The 13,719-nt window shown below is 42.5% G+C and overlaps 1 long non-coding RNA gene across 1 annotated transcript in view; it reads right to left on the minus strand.

Moving 5' to 3' along the window:
* Positions 1–13,657, minus strand: part of LOC125483658 — a 103,591-nt gene extending 89,934 nt beyond the window's left edge. The window contains exon 1 of the long non-coding RNA XR_007262603.1: positions 13,351–13,657. This is a non-coding gene — a long non-coding RNA (uncharacterized LOC125483658). The remainder of the gene's footprint in view (positions 1–13,350) is intronic.
* Between the last annotated feature and the right edge of the window lie 62 nt (positions 13,658–13,719).

Raw genomic sequence — 13,719 nt, forward strand, 5'->3', positions numbered from 1 at the left:
GTGAAAGTGGCATCACAGGTAGACAGGGTGGTGAGGAAGGCATTTGGCATGCTTGCCTTTATCAGTCAGAACACTGAGTACAGAAGTTGGGACATCATGCTACAGCTGTACAAGGCATGGGTGAGGCCACGTTTGGAGTACTGTGTACAATTCTGGTCGCCCGGCTACTGGGAGAATGTTATTAAACTGGAAAGGGTGTAAAAAATATTTACAAAGATGTTACCGAGACTGGAGGGCTCGAGTTACAAGGACAAGCTGGATAGGCTGGGACTTTTCTCCCTGGAACATAGGAGGCTTAGGAGCAAATTTATAGAGGCTTATAAAATCATGTGGGGCTTAGAAGGTGAATAGCCAAGGTCTTTTCCCCAGGGTAGGGGAGTCCAAAACTAGAGGGCATCAATTTAACGTGAGAGGGGAAAACTTGAAAGGGACCAAGGGACAACTTTTTCACGCAGAGTGTGGTGCATACAAGGAACGAGCTGCCAGATGGGAGAGGGTACAATTACAACATTTAAAACACAATTGGACAGGTACATGAATAGGAAAGGTTTAGATTGATATAGGCCAAACATAGGCAAATGGAACTAGTTCATTTTAGAAAACCTGTTCAGCATGGACAAGTTGGGCTGAAGGGCCCGTTTCTGTGCTATATGACTGTATGATTCTAAGCCAGGTCTTCCAGCTAACTGAGATTACCGACTCCCAAAACAGCCAAGGCTTTGTCTCTGGATAGTCTTGAACATTCAACCTTTTGGTTAAGAGCCAAACATTCTGACTAATTGCACCACAGAGGATCTGTCAAGGGCCTTAGTGAACCAGATGATTTCTGTTTTACGACAATCACCAATTGTTGCATGGTTAGCATTAGACTCGCCTTCAATTCCGGATTTTTTTTATTGAATTCAAATTTCACCATCTGCTATGGTGGAATTTGAATCCATTTCCCCAGAACATTCACCTGACTGTCTGGATTACAAGACTAGTGACATTACCATTATACCACAACAAAATCATAAGACATAGGTGCAGCAGTAGACCATTCAGCCCATTGAGTCTATCTTGCCATTCATTGAGATCACGGTTAATCTGATACCCCTCAAATCCAATTAGCTGCCTTTTCCTGATAATCTGTCCATACCTGGGTTCAATCTAATGAACCTTCTCTGGACTATCTCTCATTCAGTATCTCTTTCCTCAGTTTAGTGGACCAAAACTGTTCAGTATTCCAAATCTAGTGCCTTGCATGATTTTAATAAGATTTCCCTATTTTTGTACTCCATTCTCTTTGAAATAACGACTAACATTCTACTTGCCTTCCTTATTACCTGCTGAACTTGGATGCGAATGTTTTGTGATTTATGCATGAGAATGCCCAAATCCCTGTGTGCTGTGGATTTCTGCACTCTTTCTCCACTTATGTTTAGCTCCTGTATTCTCTTGTGTATTGCCTCCCATTTTCTCACATTACATTTTATCAGCCTACGTGCTGAACCTGTCGATTCCATTCTGCAGATTCTTTGTGTCACCCTCACCACTTGCCTTCTCACCTATTTCCCACCCACAAATTTGGCGAGAGTGCATTCATTTTCCTCATCGAGGCTTGATTGTACATATTGTGGCTCCAGTACTGATCCCTGTGGCACTCTGGACAAGTTGGGCTAAAGATATAGCTTGCCATCTTGAAAATGCCCCCTAAATCCCAACGTTCTGTTTATTATTGGTTAGCCAATCCTCCAGCTACATTAATATACAAGAGGCAGAAAATATCCTGTATCAACAAGTGGTCAGAGTCACTCCTGACATGCGTAAAAAGGCAGTGGGAGCAGACAATCCAGCAGAAGTCATGCCAAAGATCTGAATGCAGTGCTATAAGACTTTCAACAATCTCATATCAGTGGACAAGGTCAGTGAATGTGTATTCAAATACAAAATCCAATCAACTACACCAGTAGCTTCAGACACTTTTCAATTCTCTACGTCCAACACCCACCTATCGGCAAAATCTCTATCAAACGAGACAGATATCTAACATTCATACATTACACCTCACTCTTATACACAGCCATACTGCAAACATCTCACCCACATCTCCCAGGCTGTACAAATATTTGACCATAAAAGTCATAGCACCCATAACAGTTTGAACAATAATCAGACAATTCCTGCTCTGCTAAGTGACATGGTTGATCTTTTATCTCAACTCCTCTTTCCTGCCCAATCCCCATTTCCTTCAATTCCCTTATTGTTCAAAAACTTAGCAATTGCAGCCTTATACATAACTTGGCGACAGAATTTGGAGTCCATCGGGCCACAGAATTCCAATGGTTCACAACTTCTAAGTAAAGAACTCTTTTCTCACCTCAGTACTAAATTATTTAGAAGGTAATGGTTCTGATAGGATAAATGTTGAAGACTACACTAAGCTCCATCCAATCTGATGATGGCACAAGGACTTGGGTGGAGAAAGACTGAACATCTTGGGATTGTGAAGAGAGCAGCACAGTGGCTCAGTGGTTAGTGCTGCTGCCTCAGCACCAGGGACCTGGGTTTGATTTCACTCTCAGGCGTCTACCTGTGTGGAGTTTGCACATTCTCCCCGTGTCTGTGTGGGTTTCCTCTAGGTACTCCGGTTTCCTCCTACAATCCAAAGATGTGCAGGTTGGGTAGATTGGCCATGAGAAATGCAAGATTGCAGGGATAGGGTAGCGGGGTGGGTGTGGGTGCAATGCTCTTCGGAGGGGCAGTGTGAACTTGATGGGCTGAATGGCCTGCTTCCATGCTGCCCGAATTCTATGATCTTTTATCCTAGGTCTCCTAATAATTTTAATAACAATTCTAATATGATAATGTAACTTTTACTGGATTGTTATCGAGCAATAAATTACATTTTGTTTAAGACAAAAGCCTCTTCTCAGCCATGCAGACCTAATTAGAAAAAGGGCTTGAGTCAACTATTTACCCAACCATATTGCCAGTGGCTGGCATCATATGTTCATATAATATGGTAATCAGCAGAGTGGATTGGAATTCAATTTAATTGTATGGAATTAGTTCCAATGAACCTGAAGAAATTTCCAGTTATAGCTTTAAAAGTGACTCAGGCTGGCAGTTCAGCAGCAGAAGGCAGAATCCACAATCAAGATAAAATGCATTTCAGATCTGGTGAGGGAACCACAGAAGCAAATATGAGCTAGAAACTAAATGGAGCTGGCACATTAGTTACACTTGTAAGTTACAGACTGCACTTGAATACCGTTGAACTTTAGGAGCAGTCCTGATAAGAGGAGCAGACACAGAGATCAAGCGCACATTGGTGGCTCTTTAAGTAAAGTTAAAATTTCTGGTGCAAGAGGGGAAAACTTCACAGCTGAAAAGGCTAAAATCAGAAAAAGGAGCACCTAGAGCTCAGAGCGAGCACTGCCACCATGGCAGGCAGACACCATGAGGCACAACTATGGTACAGAAGTCAAGAGCCATGGAAGTAACTTAAATCAAGATTACAGCACCAAGAGCATCACAAAGCCAGAATTAATGGGATGAAGATGCAATTCAGAATTCCAAGTTGACAGAGTCTGAGAGAAGAACAAAGTAAGGAAACTATTGAAGATACAATCAGAGTAGGAGATCCATAATTGGAACTGTTGTTAAGGTATGAAGAATTTACTAGATTGCAAAAACCAGGATTTGTTTGGAGAAGCCATGAAAAGAAGCAGGAACCTTTATTAAAATTATAAGACAGTGGGCATTATTAGAAGCACCGTCGATAGCAGGTATCATCAAAGAAAAGCTATAAGCAAATAGGATTAATTCTTAAAGTCACAAGAATCATTTGGTAAAGTTGGAAAAAAGGATGGGAACTGTTTATTAGACTATGAAAGATGAGAATTCATCTAGTTTATTCATTAAAAGGCAGGAAACACTCGTTTTGGCCTCAGAAGGTGGAAACTTTCCATTTCAGCCACAGAAGGTAAGAAATTTCTATTATGGCTACAAAAGTTCAAGAAAAAAAGAAGTAGGAGTGAGATGAGAAGAAACCTCTTCACTCGGAGAGTTGTTAAGATTTGGACTGCACGGTCTGTGAGAGTGATGGATTCCAAAGGAGGTTTCAAAACAGAGCTGGGCATATATTTAAAAGTAATTAATTTAGAGGGTAATGGAGATAAAGTTGGAGAATGGGACTAACTGGGTAGCTCTTTTTAGAGCCAGGATTGACATGATGGGCTAAATGGCATTTATGATTCTATAAAACCCTCTTATGATAAAGTACAGGAAAGCAACATTATTGTATTGCACAACTTAAAGCCCTCAACACAAGGAAAACAAACAGCATTGGTTTACAACAGATTCATGTTTTTCATGTGAATAGGATAAAGCAGTATTGATGCACTAAAGGATTATTAGCCTTTAAAACAGGAAGAATAAACCAGCATTGTGACATTTCTGATTTGAAAACTTTTGAAGTATAATGAATAAATCACTACATTAGACAGAAACAGCAGGAGAAATAAAATTGCCAGAAAGATTTAATTTCAGAGATGCGCCAGATAGAATGCAGTTTTGGACATCTTAGAGAAAACAGTGCTTAAGATATGGAATGCTTCCAAACCATACAAGCAGTTGGAAGCTGAAGAAGTAAACACAGTTACGTATTCAATTTAGACAATGAGACAATGGAGCTGATGACATTACAGCTCACCAAGACATAAAAAAAACTTTTATAAAGTTCTATAGGCTTTTGACAATTACTTCAATTTCAGAACAAATACAATTCTTGAAACAGCAAGATGTAACAGAAAAGTTCAAAATCCAGGGGAATCCACAGACAATTGTATGAATGATCTCCACAGATTAGTGGATGTGACTATGGAACTTCCAAATCAAATTCATGAGATAGAACTGTTCTTGGAATTGCCAAAGTAGAAGTCTGAAAGTAACAACAAATCAATCCTAAACTGAGCAGATCTACATTATCATAGGAGATCTGCAGTATACATTCAGTTTATAAAGTACAAAAAAAAACACTAAAGACAGATAGCCCGCAGATATTAACATTCAGCGTCAGTGCCGTGGAACAAGAAAGCTTCATAGCTACAAGCATTGCCCAGCTATTAAAAAAGGCTTTATTTGCAAAACAGTATGTAAATTACAGAAATAGACAGAAATAGGACACAGCTACAGAGTAGCAGTTATGAAGACACTGCATTTTTTTCAGGATTCAGATTGAATGATTGAACACAGTGAGTCATTTGAACAGGTCAATTGAACAGGAAAGTTTCTTTCTTAAAAATCCCTTATTGGAAATCCCATGATTTAAGCTATGTAAACAGCCAAAGTCTGTTGTTGCTGTATTTAGCGGCAATCACACGCTTAGATTTACAGCTATCAAACGGAGTGTGGCTGACGAAGAGATAAGATTCCAAGCTCAGCTCCGGCCACTTTTTGAGAATTGTTTTAGAATATTTGTTGACATCTCGGGGCCTATTGTTCTTGAAGATCCCATCGAGAATGTCCTGTGTTTAGTTATGCCTGTCTACATCTGTGAGAACATTAACTAAAAGCAATGTTGAACTTTTCATACTTTATCCTTGCTACCTTGCACAAAAATGATGCAATATTTTTTTCAAAATTAATATTTGCAGAAAAAGCTTTTTCTTTAATTGGTGTGTGTCTGTGTGTCTGTGTGTGTGTGTGTGTGTGTAAGGAGAGTATTGAGAAACGTAAATATTTGTACTTTCATAGTCAAGAATTCTCATACTTAAGTGTGAATGTGTGCCTTGGCCTCAACCTTATTCAAATAGTAAAAGGAACTAAACTAGTTACAATCAACAAAAAATGGTCAGAAGACAATGAGATATGCCAAGCTGCTCAAAAATACACCAGTCAGGCAATTACTGATCAAGGAGTAGCCAGATATGGAACCACAGGTCAAGGAAACATTATTTTTAAAGAAACAGTTGTTGAAAAACTGGGCAAGAAAGAACTGGTAAAATATTCCATTTGGCTTCCTAGATCATGGCACAATCCAAAAAGAAGATAAAACCCATTGAAATTAACATGTTGGCATAAGAAAATTCTTTCATACAGTCAACAGGATAGAGTTGATGGAGGTGCCGGTGTTGGACCGGGGTGGACAAAGTGAGAAGTTACATGACACCAGGTTATAGTCCAACAGGTTTATTTGGAATCACAAGTTTTCAGAGCGCTGCTCCTTTGTCTGGTGCGCTCTGAAAGCTTGTGTGATTCCAAACCAACCTGTTGGGCTATAAACTGGTGTCATGTGACTTGACTTTGTCCATATAGAGTTGGCAGAAATACTTTCTATTCTCATGATCACCTAAGAAAATTCAGCCAACAGAATCAGCAAAGTTTGTAAGAAGACGCAAATGATAAGAAAAAGATTGCAGAGCAAAACCTTTTCCACGCAGCAAATGATAAAGATCTGCAATGAGCCATCTGATAATGTGGTGGAGGCAGGTTTAATCAAAGCACTCAAAGGGAAATTAGATTGTTATCTGAAAAAGAGGAATGTGAAGTGTTACAGGGAGAAGGTAGGGGAGTAGCGCACTATGAATTGCTCATTTGGAGAACCATGCAGATATAATGGGCTGAATGGCATCTTCCTGTGCTATAACAGTTCTGTGATTCTGAGACTAGGGTTGCAGTTTCCACAAATCAGGGGGTATTTGATCAAAGTTTTCTAGATATTAAGTCATAGAATTGATTGGGAGTAGCTATTCCTTGGACAATTGGTCATAGAAATTTGGTAATCTCTTTACAAATAGCTTTGACTGTTTTCAGAGTGTTGAACAGACCTCTCAAATGTTAATTCTGATCTTTTCCTCTGCACCTTCTCTGCAGCTGTAACACTGTATTTTGCACTCTATTCTGATACTCTGATGGACTTTGTATGGTGTGATTTGCCTGTACAGTATATAAAACAATACTTTTCACTGTATATCAGTACGTGACAACAATAAATCAATCTCCAACCAAGACAAAGACTCTGTCACAAGTGCTCTTGACACAATCCTGCAACACAAACCCCATCGCCATCTCAGCATACCTCCAAACACACTGTGAGATCGAAAAAGCTGAAACACAACAAGGCCTCCAGCATAAATAGAATCCCCATTGAATCATATAATTATAGAATCCCTTCAGTGCGAAAAGAGGCCAATCAACCCATTGAGCCGGCACCAACCCTCCAAAAAGCATCCCACCCAAACCCAGCCCCCTACCCTCTCCCCATAACCCTGTATTTACCACAGCTAACCCACCTAGCCTGAAAATCCCTAGACACTACAGACAATTTACTATGGCTAATCCACCTCACCTGCACATCTTTGGAGGAAACCAGAGCATCCAATAGAAGCCCAAGCAGACATCGGGCAAACATGCAAACTCCACACAGACAGGTACGCAAGGCTGGAATTGAAACTGGGTACCTGCCGCTTTGGGGCAGCAGTGCTAAGTCACTGAGCCACCATGCTGTCAGAGATTTAAATTACAGTGGATACATACTCTTGTCCTCCTCATCTTTGTCTGGAAAGAAGACAGCATGCCGGGAGATCTAAGCACAGTGTAACTGTTGACCTAAAGTCACAGATACAACTGTGAAAATTACTGAGGGATTTCACCACTGTCTGACATGGGAAAGATCACTGCAATAATGCTCCTCCCGGTGGCTGAACAGCCCTTCCCCAAGTTTCAACGTAGCTTCTGCCCATCAAGAAGCAAAACAGACATGGTTTTTTTCAGTGCGTGACAAATCCAAGAAAAATGCAGGAAACAGCACCAACCTTTGTACATGGCCTTCTTTGATCTCACAAAGGCCTTCGACTCTGTCGACCATGAAATGCTACAAGGATGCTCCGAAAGCCTCCTTAAACATTTCTGCTGACACATGGGAATCACCTGCCCGTGAATGCACACACTGGAGAAGAAGCCTCCGCAAGAGGTGCCAAACACTACGCGTCACCAAGTGGAGCATGTGGAGGCCAAGCACAAGCAGTGGAATAAGCGAAACAGAATCCATGAAAGTCCCACTCACCTCCTCAAACACTACGTGACCCGCCTGTGGCGGAGTCCATGGGACCCACCCCCAACCCTCAGAGTGGAAGAAACTTGTCCAGGACACTGAGGGACTGCCAAAGAGTTTGATAATGAACATTTATATTGCAGAATGGCTCTGGTCAGTAAAAGTGATGGATGCTGGCCAGACAGTTGATCCTTTGCAAAACTAGATACTAAGCAAGGGCAGAATACATTCAATACATTGCCACAAACAATACCATGAGGATGAACCAACTTGAAAATGAGGACATTGCAAAATTCCCCTCACATTACTACACGTACATATCCTGTAATGTAAACAGTGTACAGGATCTGGAAGTATACCTCTCAACACTCAAGAGTCAGTTGTGGAATATACACAAAGAAGTTCATTTCACTCTTTATCATTAGTATCCCTCAATGATAATTTCCACTTGCGCTGATCAAATGTAGTGCTACAATTGGCGTCAATACGCCTTCAAGGAAACAAAAAAATCAGGCAGCATTCTGGGTACAAATTGTTATTCATTGACCCTGCTGTACAGTCACAGAGTCATAGAGACACACAGCACAGAAACAGACCCTTCAGTCCAACTTGTCCATGCCGACCAGATATCCTAAATGAATCTAATCCCATTTGCCAGCGTTTGGCCCGTCTCCATCTAAACCCTTCCTATTCATATACCCATCCAGATTCCTTTTAAATGTTGTAATTGTATCCGCCTCCACTACTTCCTCTAGCAGCTCACTCCATACACGCATCACCCTCTGCGAGAAAATATTGCCCGTAAGGTCCTTTTTAGCAGAAGAATGTCCTTTTGGGACATTGGGACCGGTTCTGGAGGAGGTGGGACTATCACAAATCGGACAGTCTACACCTGGGCAGGACTGGAACCAATGTCCTAGGGGGTGCTTTTGCTAACACTGTTGGGGAGGGTTTAAACTAATGTGGCAGGGGGATGGGAACCAAATGAGGAGGTTAGTGGACAGTAAGGAGGTAGTAACTAAAGCCTGTAAGGAACTAGATAATGAAGTCAGTGTGACTAAGGGGAAGAGGAGGCAGAGAGCAGATGACGAACACAAAGGGACAGGTGGTCTGAGGCACACTGTTTTAATGCTAGAAGTGTAGTAGGTAAGGCAGATGAACTTAGGGCTTGGATTAGTACCTGACAGTATGATGTTATTGCTATTACTGAGATTTGGTTGAGAGAAGGGCAAGATTGGCAACTAAATATCCCAGGGTATAGATGCTTCAGGCAGGATAGAGAGGGAGGTAAAAGGGGTGGAGGAGTTGCATTACTGGTCAAAGAGGATATCACAGCTGTGCTGAAGAGGGCACTATGGAGGACTCGAGCAGTGAGGCAATATGGGCAGAGCTCAGAAATAGGAAGGGTGCAGTAACAATGTTGGGGCTGTACTACAGGCCTCCCAACAGTGAGCGCGAGCGAGAGGTACAAATATGTAGACAGATTATGGAAAGATGTAGGAGCAACAGGGTGGTGGTGATGGGAGATTTTAATTTTCCCAACATTGACTGGGATTCACTTAGTGTTAGGGGTTTAGATGGAGCAGAATTTGTAAGGAGCATCCAGGAGGGTTTTATGGAGCAGTATGTAAATAGTCCAACTCGGGAAGGGGCCATACTGGACCTGGTGTTGGGGAATGAGCCCGGCCAGGTGGTTGAAGTTTCAGTAGGGGATTACTTTGAGAATAGTGATCACAATTCTGTAAGTTTTAGAATACTGATGGACAAAGACGAGTGTGGTCCTAAAGGAAGAGCGCTGAATTGGGGGAAGGCCAACTATAGCAAAATTCAGCAGGAGCTGGGGAATGTGGATTGGGAGCAGCTGTTTGAGGGTAAATCCACACTTGATATGTGGGATGCTTTTTAAGAGAGGTTGATTAGAGTGCAGGACAGACATGTCCCTGTGAAAATGAGGGATAGAAAGGGCAAAATTAGGGAACCATGGATGACAGGTGAAATTGTGAGACTTGCAAAAAGGAAAAAGGAAGCATACATAAGGTCTAGGCGACTGAAAACAGACGAAGCTTTGGAAGAATATCGGGAAAGTAGGGCCAATCTGAAACGAGGAATTAAGAGGGCTAAAAGGGGTCATGAAATATCTTTAGCAAACAGGGTCAAGGAAAATCCCAAAGCCTTTTATTTATACATAAGGAGCAAGATGTAACTAGAGAAAAGGTTGGCCCACTCAAGGACAAAGGAGGGAAATTATGCGAGGAGTCAGAGATAATGAGTGAGATTCTTAATGAGTACTTTGCGTCGGTATTCACTGAGGAGCGGGACATGACAGATGTTGAGGTTAGGGATAGATGTTTGATTACTCTAGGTCAAGGCAGCATAAGGAGGGGGAAAGTGTTGGGTATTCTAGGGTGGACAAGTACCCAGGTCCAGATGGGATCTATCCCAGGTTACTGAGGGAAGCGAGAGAGGAAATAGCTGGGGCCTTAACAGATATCTTTGCAGCATCCTTGAGCACGGGTGAGGTCCCGGAGGACTGGAGAATTGCTAATGTTGTCCCCTTGTTTAAGAAGGGTAGCAAGGATAATCCAGGTAATTATAGACCGGTGAGCCTGACGTCAGTGGTGGGGAAGCTGCTGGAGATGATACTGAGGGATAGGATCTATTTACATTTGGAAGAAAATGGGCTTTTTAGTGATAGGCAGCATGGTTTTGTGCAGGGAAGGTCATGTCTTACCAACTTCATAGAATTCTTTGAGGAAGTGACAAAGTTGATAGATGAGGGAAGGGCTGTGGATGTCATATACATGGACTTCAGTAAGGCATTTGATAAGGTTCCCCATGGTAGGCTGATGGAGAAAGTGAAGTCGCATGGGGTCCAGGATGTACTAGCTAGATGGATAGAGAACTGTCTGGGCAACAGGAGACAGAGAGTTATAGTGGAAGGGAGTTTCTCAAAATGGAGAACTGTGACCAGTGGTGTTCCACAGGGATCCGTGTTGGGACCACTGTTGTTTGTGATATACATAAATGATCTGGAGGAAGGTATAGATGGTCTGATTAGCAAGTTTGCAGATGACACTAAGATTGGTGGAGTAACAGACAGTGAAGGGGACTGTCGGCGAATGCAGCAGAATATAGATAGATTGGAGAGTTGGGCGGAGAAATGGCAGATGGAGTTCAATCCAGCCAAATGCGAGGTGATGCATTTTGGAAGATCCAATTCAAGAGCGAACTATACGGTAAATGGAAAAGCCCTGGGGAAAATTGATGCACAGAGAGATCTGGGTGCTCAGGTCCATTGTACCCTGAAGGTGGCAACGTAGGTCGGTAGCATGGTCAAGAAGGCATACGGCATGCTTTCATTCATCCGACGGGGTATTGAGTACAAGAGTTGGCAGGTCATTTTGCAGTTGTATAGGACTTTGGTTCGACCACATTTGGAATACTGCATACAGTTCTGGTCGCCACATTACCAAAAGGACGTTGATGCTTTGGAGAGGGTGCAGAGGAGGTTCACCAGGATGTTGCCTGGTATGGAGGGTGCTAGCTATGAAGAAAGGTTGAATAGATTAGGATTATTTACATTAGAAAGACAAAGGTTGAGGGGGGACCTGATTGAGGTCTACAAAATCATGAGAGGTATAGACAGGGTGGATAGCAAGAAGCTTTTTCCCAGAGTGGGGGTCTCAGTTACTAGGGGTCACGATTTCAAGGCGAGAGGGGAAAAGTTTAAGGGAGATATGTGTGGAAGGTTCTAAATGCAGAGGGTGGTGGGTGCCTGGAACACGTTGCCAGCAGAGGTGGTAGAGGGCACGATAGCGTCATTTAAGATGTATCTAGACAGATACAAGAATGGGCAGGGAGCAGAGGGTTACAGATCCTTGGAAAATAGGCAACAGGTTTAGATAGAGGATCTGGATTGGCGCAGGCTTGGAGGGCCAAAGGGCCTGTTCCTGCGCTGTAATTTTCTTTGTTCTTTGATCTAAATCTTTCCCCTCTCTCCTTAAAGCGATGCCCTCTAGTTTTGGACTCCACCACCCTGCGGAAAAGACCTTGTCTATTTACCCTATCCATGCCCCCATGACTTTATAAACCTCTATAAGGTTACCCCTCTGCCTCGGACGCTCCAGGGAAAATAGCCCCAGAGTATTCAGCCTCTCCCTGTAGCTCTAAGCCTCCAACCCTAGCAAACTCTTTGTAAGTCTTTTCTGAACCCTTTCAAGTTTCACAGCATCCTTCCTACAGCAGGCAGACCAGAATTGCATGCAATATTCCAAAAGGGGCCTGACCAATGTCCTGCACAGCCGCAACATGACCTGCTAACTCCTATACTCAATGCACTTACCAATTTAGGAAAGCATACCAAATGCCTTCTTCACTATCCTGTTCTACCTGCAACTCTACTTTCAAGGAACTACAACCTGCACTCCAAGGTCTCTTTGTTCAGCAGCATTCCCCAGGACCTTACCATTTGATGTATAAGACCTGCCCTGGCTTGCCTTTCCAAAGTGCAGCACCTCACATTTATCTAAATTAAAGTGTGTATTTGCACACTGAACTAGTATTGGATCAAACTCTGTTATTATACAATATACGGTGGAGTAGCTTGAGAAAACTGTCCATTAGACTCATTTAAAACCGAAGGATACCAGGCAGAAGTTTCAGGAAAAGCAGAAAAGAAATGCGTGCTCAAAGAAAATACAAGTAATAAACACGGAAATGCACAGCTTCCTTTCAAAACGGGGAAATGTTGAGCATCTTGTCGGGAAACGTCACAGTATCCTAACCCATTGCAGCTGCCTGTACATTACTCGTAATGATAAATCTATTTGTGTAATTTGTGAAATTCTGAAATCGACCATTTTGTCAAGAATTCATGTAACCGCGTGTTATCTCTAGATACTCAATTCTTTGGCTTGAATTTATCACGCAAACTGAAACGGCGGATTTTATAAACAATAAACTGATAAATGTCGAAATTGACTGGATCATGTAACCAACCCTCGCTACAGTTGGATTAGTTTGCAAATCCATAAGAAATAAAAATCGACATTGTTTCCACTGTTGTTATCGTAGCAAACACACAGCTTGCGTGCTCAAAATGCATCTATATTCTTACAACAAGCAGGGAAACATCGCGAAATGATAGCTCGTTCATTTAAACTAAGCTGTGCTACGCAAGCAGTGATCTGACACAGAACAAACAACGGAAGTAAAACAGATCGAGAGGGTTGATATGCAAAGTTTTTTTTCCTCTCTCAAACATCTGATCGAGCTCTCTGCCCTGAAATGTTATTGACAGAAACTGTACTTACCGAAGGCCTTTCCGAGTAGGGGAAAGCTCTGCTACACTGAGTACAGCTGCGAAGCCGCTGGTTAACTTTTCGCCCGGAACCCGTTGGTGCTGTTATCGGCGAGCGGAAAGTTTACCGCTTCAGGCCAGAGACGATCAGACAAGCGGAGCAGCTTCGTCCGGTCGCCTCGAAACTAACATGTCAGCGACAAAGCAGGAAATCCTGCCGGGGGAAAGAACCCCTCAAGTCAATACAGGCGCGTCAAGCTGCATGTTCAGTACTGATTGGCCAGCCTATGTTTGAACAGAGATAGCAGGAACTGCCGATGCTGGAGAATCTGAGATAACGAGGTGTAGAGCTGGATGAGCACAGCAGGCCAAGCAGCATCAG

This window comes from Rhincodon typus, chromosome 8 (assembly GCF_021869965.1).
Source record: "Rhincodon typus isolate 14 chromosome 8, sRhiTyp1.1, whole genome shotgun sequence".
Lineage (NCBI taxonomy): Eukaryota > Metazoa > Chordata > Chondrichthyes > Orectolobiformes > Rhincodontidae > Rhincodon > Rhincodon typus.